Genomic DNA, 12,697 nt, shown 5'->3' on the forward strand with positions numbered 1-12,697 from the left:
CTGTTCCGAGTAAAAAGACGACCGTTTGGAGGAGAAATACGTTGCTTTAGTTCTTATTTTGCTCTTTCAGTAAAAGTGGAGGACGGAAAACGCGAGGAAAGAGCGATAGGTGCCTCGCTATCTCATGATTGTCGTTCCTTCAACTATCTTTCTTTCCGGAGCGGCACCTCTGTGTACACAGTATATCTGGTGCTGTTGTAACACAGCTATAAAATACACAGTTTCCGTCCCCACAATTGCGGAGATAGCGAGTGAGGTGATATGTTGCAGCATATTGAGGACGTTACCTCTTCTGCTTGCTAGACGTTTCTGGCTAGCGAGCGATGCACAGAACCACGCTCGAACAGATATCGTTAGATGCTGTTGTTCCTTTTTTTTTCTGTTTCACAGTTCCAGGCAATGTGTACTCCTTTTTGACTTCACGCCCTTTGAATTCTCTCTGTGTCGGCATTAAAAAGATGCTGAAAGCTATTCACTTGCCACTGACAAGGGACGCAAGCGAGCTGGCGTAAGCGACTCGCTACGCGAGCAGACGAGCAGTTATGTCACCTCATAGCGAATTTCCACACCACATCAGGTTGCCTTCAACGCGGCTGGGCGCGTTTGCTCTGCAGAGGCTTCAAACGCCTTTTCCGCGCTCCCCGTTATCGGGCGATAAAGGACTCATAGAAAATGTGCTTACAGCGCACAAGGGAAGCACGCGAACGACCCAGGAGAGGAGCGATAAGCCTCGTACTGGAAATCGCCCACTCAGCGGTCTCCGCTCCTGCTATAGACACCGCACCGATAAAACCGGACCTATATAGCGACACACAAGCAGCGATACCCACTCTATGTGTACTGTTACGTGCCCGATGAGAGGTCCCATGGACCGCATAGGCGGTTTTTACCCGTGGGTCGATCGCCGGTTCACTAAACGGCACAGGATGCTGTCGAGCCGCGGGCCGGTTCATTAAATGACACTCGGTTCGCGGGAAAAGACCTCATTATACTTCGTCCTGTAGTTTGACTTCTTCATTTCGCATGCTAGTCCGCCACGCAGCGTTCAATTAAAGCGGGCCTTGACGGCACCATTTTTGCGACGGCTCTTTGAAAGGAGCAGCAGCGCACTTTTGGAAGCGTGCACTCTAAACACAAATATGCCTATATGGGAGTTAAAAGGGAGTAAGCTGTCCTCTAGCGGACTCCCTTTCATTAAAGGGAGTGCGCTAGACGACTGCCTTTTACTTCCTTACTTTTGTTTTACTTCTTTCTGTTTAGAATGTGTACTAGAGGACAGCTGACTCCCTTTTTTACTCCTTCCTGTTTAAAGTGTGCACTAGAGGACAGTTTACTCCTTTTTTACTCCTTTCTGTTTAGAGTGTGTGCTAGAGGACAGCTGACTCCCTTTTTACTCCTTCCTGTTTAAAGTGTGCACTAGAGGACAGTTTACTCCTTTTTTACTCCTTTCTGTTTAGAGTGTGTGCTAGAGGACAGCTGACTCCCTTTTTACTCCTTCCTGTTTAAAGTGTGCACTAGAGGACAGTTTACTCCTTTTTTACTCCTTTCTGTTTAGAGTGTGTGCTAGAGGACAGCTGACTCCCTTTTTACTCCTTCCTGTTTAAAGTGTGCACTAGAGGACAGTTTACTCCTTTTTTACTCCTTTCTGTTTAGAGTGTGTGCTAGAGGACAGCTGACTCCCTTTTTACTCCTTCCTGTTTAAAGTGTGCACTAGAGGACAGTTTACTCCTTTTTTACTCCTTTCTGTTTAGAGTGTGTACTAGAGGACAGCTGACTCCCTTTTTACTCCTTCCTGTTTAAAGTGTGCACTAGAGGACAGTTTACTCCTTTTTTACTCCTTTCTGTTTAGAGTGTGTGCTAGAGGACAGCTGACTCCCTTTTTACTCCTTCCTGTTTAAAGTGTGCACTAGAGGACAGTTTACTCCTTTTTTACTCCTTTCTGTTTAGAGTGTGTGCTAGAGGACAGCTGACTCCCTTTTTACTCCTTCCTGTTTAAAGTGTGCACTAGAGGACAGTTTACTCCTTTTTTACTCCTTTCTGTTTAGAGTGTGTACTAGAGGACAGCTGACTCCCTTTTTACTCCTTCCTGTTTAAAGTGTGCACTAGAGGACAGTTTACTCCTTTTTTTACTCCTTTCTGTTTAGAGTGTGCGCGAGGGTATATGTCCAGTAGGCTTTTCCTCTTTGACTCCGGCTTTATGTTAGACGATAGAATTGAGAGATGCTACATGCAAATGAAACTTTTTAATGCCCTCTTTCCCAAGAGACCATCACTTTTCGGCGTATGCCTACAAGCCCTTCATTTTCGGGCATTGTTTCTTCCGGAAGTCGGAAGTAAAAGTCGGGTTATAATTATTAAGCTCGAATTGAGCACAGAACCCGATTATAAAGACAAATTTGATAATTTCGTTTTTTTTTTCTGGCCATTCTTTTTCTATCCAAGATTGTTTTTGTTCGAGAAGCAAAATACTGTATTTTTATCATTATTTCCACAAAGGCTGTGGAAATGAAAGGTACATTGAAAAGAAAGTGTTCACCAAATGAGATATTGTTTTTCTTATTTATTCCAGGTATTTTGTGCGCACATGACCTACTCCTGTGAATAACTTCCGTGTCCGTGGAAGACCTTCCTGCGTTTGTTTGCACACTGCAAAAAAATTCATTAAATATCACAGAGACTATTTTAAACGCCCAAGAGGCTTGGAGCAGGATGTCGTTATCTTATACGTATAGCGCTAGCTGCAATGATGCCAATAAGACGACTGTCAGTACTATTTGTTTAGTCTCTCACTTATAAAACTTACTTTTCGAATTTTTCCTCAAATGAATCCGTGTCTTGAATAACAACCGTAAAAAAAAAGTGTAGAATCATCAGTAAATTAAGAGCGCCCCCAGGAATAAGCACTTGTTATCTATTGTTCTTCGTGCGATGTCTTCATCTTTTTGCATAGGTGAACTTGTTCTCTGGAAGGTGCATCTTCGGGTAGAAATGGGGTTTAACCAGAGTTTTAAGAAAATTTGTTAGGGGTGCAAAAATCGGGTAAGACCGGCCTTTCTCCGAAAACGAAGAGTTATATAAGTATGCCCGTCAGCGGCAATGGACTTCAGCCACAGATGCACCAGTCTGTGCGCACGCCGCCGTAGAAGGATTGTGTGCTGCAGTGTTCCATTCTTACGGGTAGAAGGGCGATCACGTGATCCGAAAGCTTTCAGTTGCGACAGAAATGCTTTAAACTAGCCCGAGATATCTGGAAGGCCTACTTTATATCATTATAACTGTGAAATAGAAAATACTTACTGACGCGTTGCGCTGGGTGGCACAGCCCTTTGAAACTTCGGAAGCTTTTCGGTAATAAGATCCACAGGATTCGCTATCGCTGTGTACTACCTTTTTTTGCATGCATCTCCAATTAAATCAGCTGAGATTAAGACCGCATAGAGAATGACAGGTTATCGGTCAACGAGACTGCTTTTTACACATGCATTTTGCTTATAAGATTTCGAAAGAAAACGAGGGGGCTTACGTCATGCTCAGGCTGGTGGTGAGGGCGTCGAGAACCTGACCCATGGGCCCGCCTACTGCCAACTTGTCGCCTCGCTGAGCGACGGTCAAGTACGGGGGCCACTGCGAACACGCCAGCGCTTACGTTATAGCGTCAGCACAGCGTGTCAAGATTGAGCGATCACAAAGTTCCTTGGGTAAGTACACTCAGTCGAGCAGATCAAGTAAAAGGTCCCAATTAAAGTGCCCGCCGCGGCAGCAAAGTAGTTAAGACGCTGGGCGGCTAAGCCGAAGGTTCAGGCATCGAATCCCTGCCACGGCGGCCGTATTTCGACGGATGCAAAATGAAATCACGCTAGTGTGTTGTGTGATGTTAGTGTATGTTGAAGAACCAACTGCGGTCGAAGTTATAATTCTGGGCCCTCTACTGAATGGACAAAAGCAGAACGTCAGACTTCACATACACAAAATCCAATAAAATCGAAGTCCTGAGACTGCGGGTGAGCCGGAAGCTGTTGTGTTTAGGCGGAAGTGGAAGAAGACATTGAGATCCTTAAATGGCGTTGGATATACTTCGTTTCTCGTGAAGTGGCAACGAACAGCACTAAATGAACAATAAGCGTGACACAAAGGGAGATGAAAATCTTGCACATCTCCAATGAAGTAACTATACGCGCAGTGAGAACGGGCGATAGCAACATTCAAGATGTAACACTGAACGCGAACCAAAGTTTAATAATAGTGCTGTACTATTTTTTTAAAGAAAGCTCCAGTAATATTTTTCGTGGTCGCCAAGTTCTTTGTGCGCCTTAGTTAGTTATGAGCAATTAGTTTCATGATTTAAAAGTGAGTGCTTCTATTGCTCTAACTATAAAAATTAATTATGCGATTGTTTTACAGACTTGAGCAGACTTGTCTAGAGTGTTAGAGCATGTGCTCTGCGGAGCAAGAAAATGCGGAATTTTAAAGCACGTAGTAGTTTTCACAGACAGTGAAAGCGCTCAAACACTGCCGCATATCTGTATGAACGACAAAGTCAAGAAGCGCCAGGTTTCCAACAAAGCAGTTGCGCTAAAATTTCACTTTATCTCTCAACACACGGTTCCAGCGCCGTAGACAAATCTGCTCACTTCTGTATACGTAAGTACAGTCGCGAGTAAAAAAGATTAGCACTAATGACGTGCCTCGCTCGGCTCTGCGGTTGCGAACACGCCGGTAACAAAAGTGCCAGGTGTGTTCGCAAAGCACGGTGCCGCGTCATCTGCACGGTGCAATTTTCTCCGCTACAGTGACGTCATTGTGCTAATCTTTTTTTACTTTCGACTGTACATGCACTGGAGTATCGCCAACAAACGATCTGTTAAAAGTTGCCTGCACTGCAGTGAAGCTTGTTGTGCATGCACGCTTCTGCAGTCGCATCTTTCTTTCCGACAAAACGTCAAATCGTGCTGGTCCGTCACGTTTTATAATTATATTTGCTTAGATGCATATATCCGCCCTACTCCATGTTTTGGAAAACTTGGAAAAGGGGAAGAAGAATGAACGAGCAAAGCACCATAGATACAGTGGTGGTGGTGGCGCTGTTATAGTGTTCAGACGCAAGTGGTATCATAACCTTAAAATAATTATGTCGACAACTGCTGCGTCTTTGTTCATACTGCGTTGCAGCCCCGAAGTCCTTGCAAGGTAGTACACGGGAAATAAATCGCGGAGCCGGCCGTTACCAGCCTCAGAACCACTACCGTTATGTCAGTCGTCAACCCATTGTTGAATCAAGCACAGAAGACCTTTGCTCAAGCGCGCCAAGTTACGTTGTTGACTAATACTTTAATCACCGCCACTACATGGAATCTGAAAAGGCCTGGGACTCTGGCAAGCTAACCACCGTTGAAGGGTACGGCCAGTGAGGGGAAAAACTTTGGCAAACCCCAAAGCCATTCTAAATGCTCACAATTCCTCCATGATCCACCCTAAGTAAAACCATAAAATGGTCAGTAAAGTACAAAAGACAAGCATTGCATACGGAAGGACTTGTGCTTGAGATGGAATGGAGGATCCCACGCACAGAAGTTCTTGTACTCTCCCGAGGTCATTTTCCTCTTTAAATCTTCTACCACGTCCATGCGGACAGCATTAGCGAAAAATTAGCGAGGATTGGTTTTAAACAATAATTATTTTTCATTTTGACTTAGGTGACGCGTTGCTTTTTCTTCTTCACTGTCACGGATAGCTTTCCTGGACATCACGTTAAATTGTGAGGCAAATGTGGAATATAGTTTAATATACTGTTAAAAATATATACAAGGGAAATGGTCTAATCTTCCGTTTCATAGCAATACCTTGCTTTCAGAGTTCGTCCTGCGCTCGCAGCGAGTAGCTAAGTCTGCGATAGAAACAGATTGCGGTGCGTTTTTGACGATAAATAGCAGAAAACTACAATCATCCTGAGGGGGATCCGCAGATATACTGACTGTTGTGGTGCAACCTTACAATATACGAAAAAATGCGTTCACAAACAACTTCCGTTTGAAGAATGCGCTTGCCCAGAACTTCTAGGCATGGCCTGGCACTACAGTTGTTTTCTTACACATTCGTAATCAATATGTGATCGCGATTCTTAACGTTTTAGGTAAAATTTACAACAGCGCCTGTCACGATCACAGCTGGGTCCACTGGCGGTCAAATAGCGTTTTCTTTCGGTCTGTTCGACGGATAGAGGGTGCATTTTCACAATCACAGTTGTGCTCGAAACTCTTGGCGTATTATGTTGTTAAGACATGCAAACACGTTCTTGGAAAACAAATTGGGAAGAATGTTTACTTACAGGTATGAACGAAACTTTCAGCACTTCTTGCTTGGAGGCATTCATCTGCAAAAATGCGCCAACAGATTGTGAACAGAAGAAATAGCATTTTATTATTGCTGTCGGTTATAACGTACTTGCAAGCTTGCTTACGAAGGCAAGTTTTTACTGAATAGGCTAGCCCCATCCAAACCAAAACAGACAATATTATTATGCTGGAATAACCCGGAGTACATCCCTGCAGAGTTAGTTCCGATTATCCGATATCACTGCGTGCCAATTTATGCTGTGCTGCTCGAAATATGACTGAAAAGGTTGGCGCGTCACAAACAGAACACAACAATAATCAGCTATTAAACAAAAGAAGTGTCTGGCAAAACTGTGGAACAACCAAGTGGAAGATGAGAACTATATACGACCGATGTTTTTGATTTGACTATATCATGGCACCAGATAAGAAAGGAAAAATAAAAAAAATGCGGGGAACATACCCACACGCACGCGCACTATGAAAGTAAAAGATAGCAATAATATGGTTGCTTCAGTACAGCTTTCGCTTTGGTTTACAAAGTTAAGGATGGCATGAAAAACCATTACTTTTTTGTTGCAGCGTGCTTAGTGCATGAATCTCTGAAAAAATTCTCTGTAATCTGCAATTAATCTTATATAAAGTGTCGCGATACTTTATGAAAGAAACATCCGCTTGAATTCTTAAAAAAAAAAAAGAGGGCCGTTACCGCAGCAGCGACGGAAAAAAACCCGGTGCGTTCACGTCCCAGCCGAGCTGTGTCGCGACTGAGTGGGTATTTGTGCTGCTCTCTGCAAGACTTCGATCATGTGACGCAGGAGTGGCTAAGCGGCTTTTGCTGTTCCAAGCAAGACACACATCCTTGGGGTTCATTCAAATGACGGCACGTTTTGCCTAATGGCAGCGTCTCGGCGTTCCCATTGTGTTCGAATAGGAAAGTCAGACCTGACCGAAAAAGCTTCCTCCTAGTGCTCGCTGCAGACCTCAGAGAAATAAACCCGCCCTTAAATAGCTGGAAACACTGTCCCTTCATCCACAGCGTGCTTTTTGTCTCCTTTCTTAATTCTATATAGCTGGGAAGAAAGATGGCAACGCTATCGACTGGGCGAGGGTCGACCATTGTTTGCTATAGACACGTGCAGTGTGCAGGTTTCGTCCCACTTCCGTCGCATGCGGATTCCAAATCCTTTTATAGCGTCTTATCGCGACTTTAACGTAACGCGGTTACGCGGGTGGTGGTGGCTGATTACTGTAGCTAGTATGAGTAGGTAATATATTACAACCAATCAGAAGACAAGTGGCGTAACAGTTACGAAATCGTTCGTCCATTCAGCCCGCCCCTATATCGGGGTGGCACATCTTGGAATCAATGCACGACACCGAGGCAACATCTCGTGACGTTGCAGCATCGGGTGGTTAGGGAATGAGTGTCCATCAAGCGCTATAACGAAGAGGTTTCCTCACTCTCACCAATCCTGGAGGCGGACACATAAAACTGTGTTCGCTGCCCCCACTGTTTCCCTGCGCATGCCTTTTCCGGAACGACGACTGATGCAATGTGTGTCTTCGTTAGAGAATAACTTCGTCCTTAATTAAAAATTACCAAATATTTATGCGCTAAAATAAAATGGTGCAGCCCAGGGTACAGTTTAGTCTGTTTCTGGCAGATGATGTACCGGCAAGGCAGGAAAAGGCCGAGGAGAATTTCGCAGTTAACTTTGGAACCCTGGGGTCAAAAGGCCTGGCGAGTTTCAGCTGGGCATCCAACACTAGTCTGTAATGCTGCAGGGGCCTAAAGCGAAGAACGATCTTGTTGTTATTGCTTATGTTTCATTTCTTTAATCCGGAAACACGGGCGGATATATATATATATATATATATATATATATATATATATATATATATATATATATATATATATATATATATATATATATATATATATATATATATAATATCTCGCTTAATAAATCTCGCTTAAAAAATATGCATTTGCCCATCGTAATCATCATCAACGTCACCACCATCACCATCAGCCGGACAGCGTTCATTATAGGACAAAGGCATCTCCTCGTGCTCTCTAAACAGCCCTGTGCAGCGCCATCTCAGCCACTCTTATCCCTGCTATCTTCCTAATCTTATTTCCTCACATTGATTTCGGCCTTTTCTGGATACGTTTTCCTCCCCTTGATATCTACTGTGCTCAACATATACAATCGGTTGTCAGCTGCCCGCTTCTTAAATCCCGCCCAAGTACATTTTCCCCACTTAATTTCCGCTAGTATTTAACTGACTCGATTCTTTCTCCAATTCACTCTTCTCTCTTTCGGTCACCAAATGTTACTCGCCGAACCATTCGACTTTCCGTAGCTTACATCAGTTTTTAAGTTTTTTCTTTGGCATCATAGTTTCAGTCCCATTGGTGACTAATGAAATAATGTAACTAGTAATATTGGTAAGATGCTGTTCTTAACTTGATAAAGCTGTGCAACTGCACTGCAATCTATCACTATTTTGCTCATTTCTTTCTCGTGGGATATCTGCGGTCACTTTTTAGCCTGTATAGAAGTACCTCTTATTCTTCCAACGCCTCGCCATCGTAAGCCATTGCTAGGCCCGCAAATTGTTGAACATTAGTGTTCTTAAATTTTTGATCCTATCATTGCTATTTGTTTGCTGAAATCCTCAAGCTTGCGGTCCACAAATATTTCAGTTGGGCAATATCATCAGCAAATTGAAAGTTACTTAGGTCTTTTCCGTTATTTACTGTACCAAGTGCACCCCAATCCAACATTCTCACTCCCTCCCGACTGACTGTGTCTTCCTCCGTGACACATTTTCTCACTGAAATTACGTCGCTCCAGCAGTCGTACTTAAATCACTCACAGTGCTAGGAAAATTTGTCTGCGCCGTCACGTGACATACATAAGCACATAGAAAAAGAAGAGGACTGCTTTGTGCCCGGCACGTTGCAGATCATCAGCTGTATACGAAGAGAGAGAAGAAGGAAGAGAACCTAAGCATGCACCATGGAAGGCACCTCAGGTATGTTACTTTCGCTAAACTGGGACCTCTTTCCCTTTATCTAATGGTGTGCAGTTGTCGCTGAACGTCTCCTACCTCCTGGAGTGTATTTACAGTCTGATTTCGCACATAACGTGCGGTGTATTGCTGCCCTAGAACTCTATACCTTCATAACGTTTGTTGTTAGGGATAGAGCCCTGCATAAAACACCCTCTTTCCGTTGCCCCCACTTTTTTTTTCATTGATGCCGCACGTTTTATCGCTTGCGAGTGATTAGTAAAGCTACCATGACGATATGGAATTGCAGAAATAAACATATACTCGTCAAAATTTCTGAAGAAAGGAAACACGCCGTTTCGGGGCCCGTACGGGTCCCTTGATCTTTTAGAGCGCCGCATGGAACGACGGCGGCTTAAGTATACGGTTAAAATCGCGTAGTGTCCGACTGTAGATCTCTGGAAGATTTCCACGTGTCCTGTTAAGAGTATGTTTCGTGTTTTGCATATGAAAAGATTCTAAAAGAAGGCGCGATGATAAGTTTTTCTCTGTAGCAATGACTGATGCTTCGTCCCAATCGATGATGTGTCCCGTTGATACGCTGTGTCCCGCCAAAGCATTAGATGTGGAGCGGGCGTTCGTGCCGTCATTCTGATGCTCTTTGAGCCTGCGTCTGAAGTTTACGGTTTTGCAGATGTAAGCAGCGTCACAGCCTTGACATGGTATCTTGTACACCACGCCCAGGTACCTTGAGAGATCTAGATAATCTTTTACCCAGACCAGCTGCTACTTCAGCTTCCTGGCAGGCACATGAGAAATGTGCACGTCATAACTTTTGAAAATGCATGAAAGTGCTTCGCTTACTCCGGAAGCATACGCAATGCTCGCTGGCATGGCTTCTGCGTTTTTCTGTTCTTGGCAAGCTTGTCGGGAGGCGTGAGCGGAGTGCTCTTGGCTTCTCATTAGCTGTTGACGATATCCATTGTTTTTCAAGTCTTGCTTCACTTCGTCGATTTCGCAGCAGAGTTTTTTCCTGGCTCTAGAATAGGGTGAAAGCGCGATTAAATAGCGTTTTGGCGACTGACCGCTTCTGTCCAATTGGATGGGCGGAATGAAAGTCAAGGTATTTCCCGGTTCGCGTCGGTTTTCGATATACTGAGGTTTCAAGCAATGTTGTTTTTCTCTGTACGAGGACATCAAGAAAAGGGATTTTTCCGTTGGCTTCTTCTTCCTCGGTAAATTTTACTGATGGCTGAATTGAATTTAAATGAAGTAGGAAAGGTTGCACATCTTCGTGATGCATAATGCTGAAACAATCGTCCACATAGCGTGGGAATAACTTCGGTGCCGGTTGGAACGTGGAAATGACTGCTCTCTCAATGGTTTCTGATACAGCCCCAAGCCCTTGCTCTCCAATATTCGCATTCTGTTGTTCTTCGAAAGAGGGGTAGTCGTACATGCTTAAAACTCAATAACTCCGCTTATAATTTCGAATATTGTTTACTGTCAGCAGGCCACCCTGAAGGTTGCTCCTGATGCCTTTAATGCTACTTAATTTTCTTCATTCAGCCTTCGCGTCAGAAGAGGAGCCGCTCCAAACTGATGAACCAACGTACACGGGTGAGTGCGCGGCAGTTGGGCTGCCCGTATGGTTTTCTGAGTTCATCCCTAAAAGCCTGGGAGCAAAATAAGCGAATCAAATGGCGAGAGAAATCTGGCCACCATTAGAAGGTTGAATTAATAATAATAATAATAATTGGTTTTTGGGGCGGAAAGGAAATGGCGCAGTATCTGTCTCATATATCGTTGGACACCTGAACCGCGCCGTAAGGGAAGGGATAAAGGAGGGAGTGAAAGAAGAAAGGAAGAAGAGGTCCCGTAGTGGAGGGCTCCGGAATAATTTCGACCACCTGGGGATCTTTAACGTGCACTGACATCGCACAGCACACGGGCGCCTTAGCGTTTTTCCTCCATAAAAACGCAGCCGCCGCGGTCGGGTTCGAACCCGGGAACTCCGGATCAGTAGTCGAGCGCCCTAACCACTGGGCCACCGCGGCGGGTAGAAGGTTGAATTGCAGAGGCAGAAATGGAGACAGCCGATGGCCCTGCGAGCTTCTATTAAACAGATTGACAGCCAGACAGTGTTCAGATAATGTTCTTATTTTGCATCCTCCGCTGAGGCTCACTGGCTCTGACGTTAGACTGGCAAAGCCAAGTTCTCGGGTTTGATTCTGTCCACGGCAGCTACTGTTCCTTGACGTTTGTGTACTGATATTTTAGTGCCCGTTGTCGAAAATACGGGGCCTGCCACTATGGCACGCCTCACAGGGGTGCTTTGATACACAAAATAAATAAATAACTAAAATCGATCAATTGATCCGATCCTCATCACAGTCTTCCGCGATGGCGCGTTGCTGTGAAGCCTGCGTGGGACAGTCCGATCGATCGATCGATCAATCAATCAATCAATCAATCAATCAATCAATAAATCAATCAATAAATCAATCAATCAATCAATCAATCAATTTTTTCAACCTCCTTCTGCTCCTCCTCGCCAGGAAAAAATCTGTGTGCAGATCGTTGTCGCAGACCCAAATGCCACTTGTAAGCAAATAAACGCAGTACATTCAGGATAAAAAATATTTCGTGTTTCAGAGACATTTCAACCGACCACTGAAAACCGTATGTATATGCCAGCAATGATCGGTGCAAAACATCTTTACAAGTGTTTTAACATATTGAATGCAACGGGTTTTCTTTTTTCAGCCCAAACGTAAGGCCAAAATATATATATGCGCTTACAGTTGGAACCCACTATCGGCTGCGAACACATTTAAATTATTTTTCAGGGAAATAAATTACGCAGCTTGCAGCCAGAACACGTACGTGTGCCAACGATGCTGCCTTTCTTTTAACACTGTTTTGCAGCACGGTGAAGACAAGCTCTGTGATGGTGCTTGGAACATCGGCTGTCGTCATTGCCCTCTACGTGGCAGTGATAATCGGAATAGCTACCTGTGAGTTTATCGCCCAGTACACGTAAACATGTTGCGTTATTGTAAAGCCTAGCTGCCTTATGACGAACGTATAGATGCAGTGGAACGTCATGGCACAAAAGACGCGGTTCTTATGACTGAAGTGCTCTTTTGGTTTGGGGCGACAGGCTTCCAAACATGACTTGTAAGAAGGTCAGTTCTTTTTATTTATCTATTATTTAGATGTTTGCAATCGTTCGTCGAACTCGGGCTTGTCTGTGCAGCTTTTCTGTTATGAGTTAAAATTTAATGTTCGGCCCAAATTCATTCTGGGAAGACAGTGGGTGCACTGGAAGTAGCACGGAATCT

At 44.3% G+C, this 12,697-nt stretch overlaps 1 long non-coding RNA gene across 1 annotated transcript; it reads left to right on the top strand.

Moving 5' to 3' along the window:
- The first annotated feature begins 9,306 nt into the window (after positions 1-9,306).
- On the top strand, positions 9,307-12,050 carry LOC144130448 (uncharacterized). The gene is made up of 3 exons (XR_013314103.1): positions 9,307-9,377; positions 10,923-10,973; positions 12,009-12,050. It is a non-coding gene; the product is annotated as an uncharacterized LOC144130448 (long non-coding RNA).
- Positions 12,051-12,697: the final 647 nt, after the last annotated feature.

This window comes from Amblyomma americanum, chromosome 4 (assembly GCF_052857255.1).
Source record: "Amblyomma americanum isolate KBUSLIRL-KWMA chromosome 4, ASM5285725v1, whole genome shotgun sequence".
In the NCBI taxonomy this organism is placed as follows: Eukaryota; Metazoa; Arthropoda; class Arachnida; order Ixodida; family Ixodidae; genus Amblyomma; species Amblyomma americanum.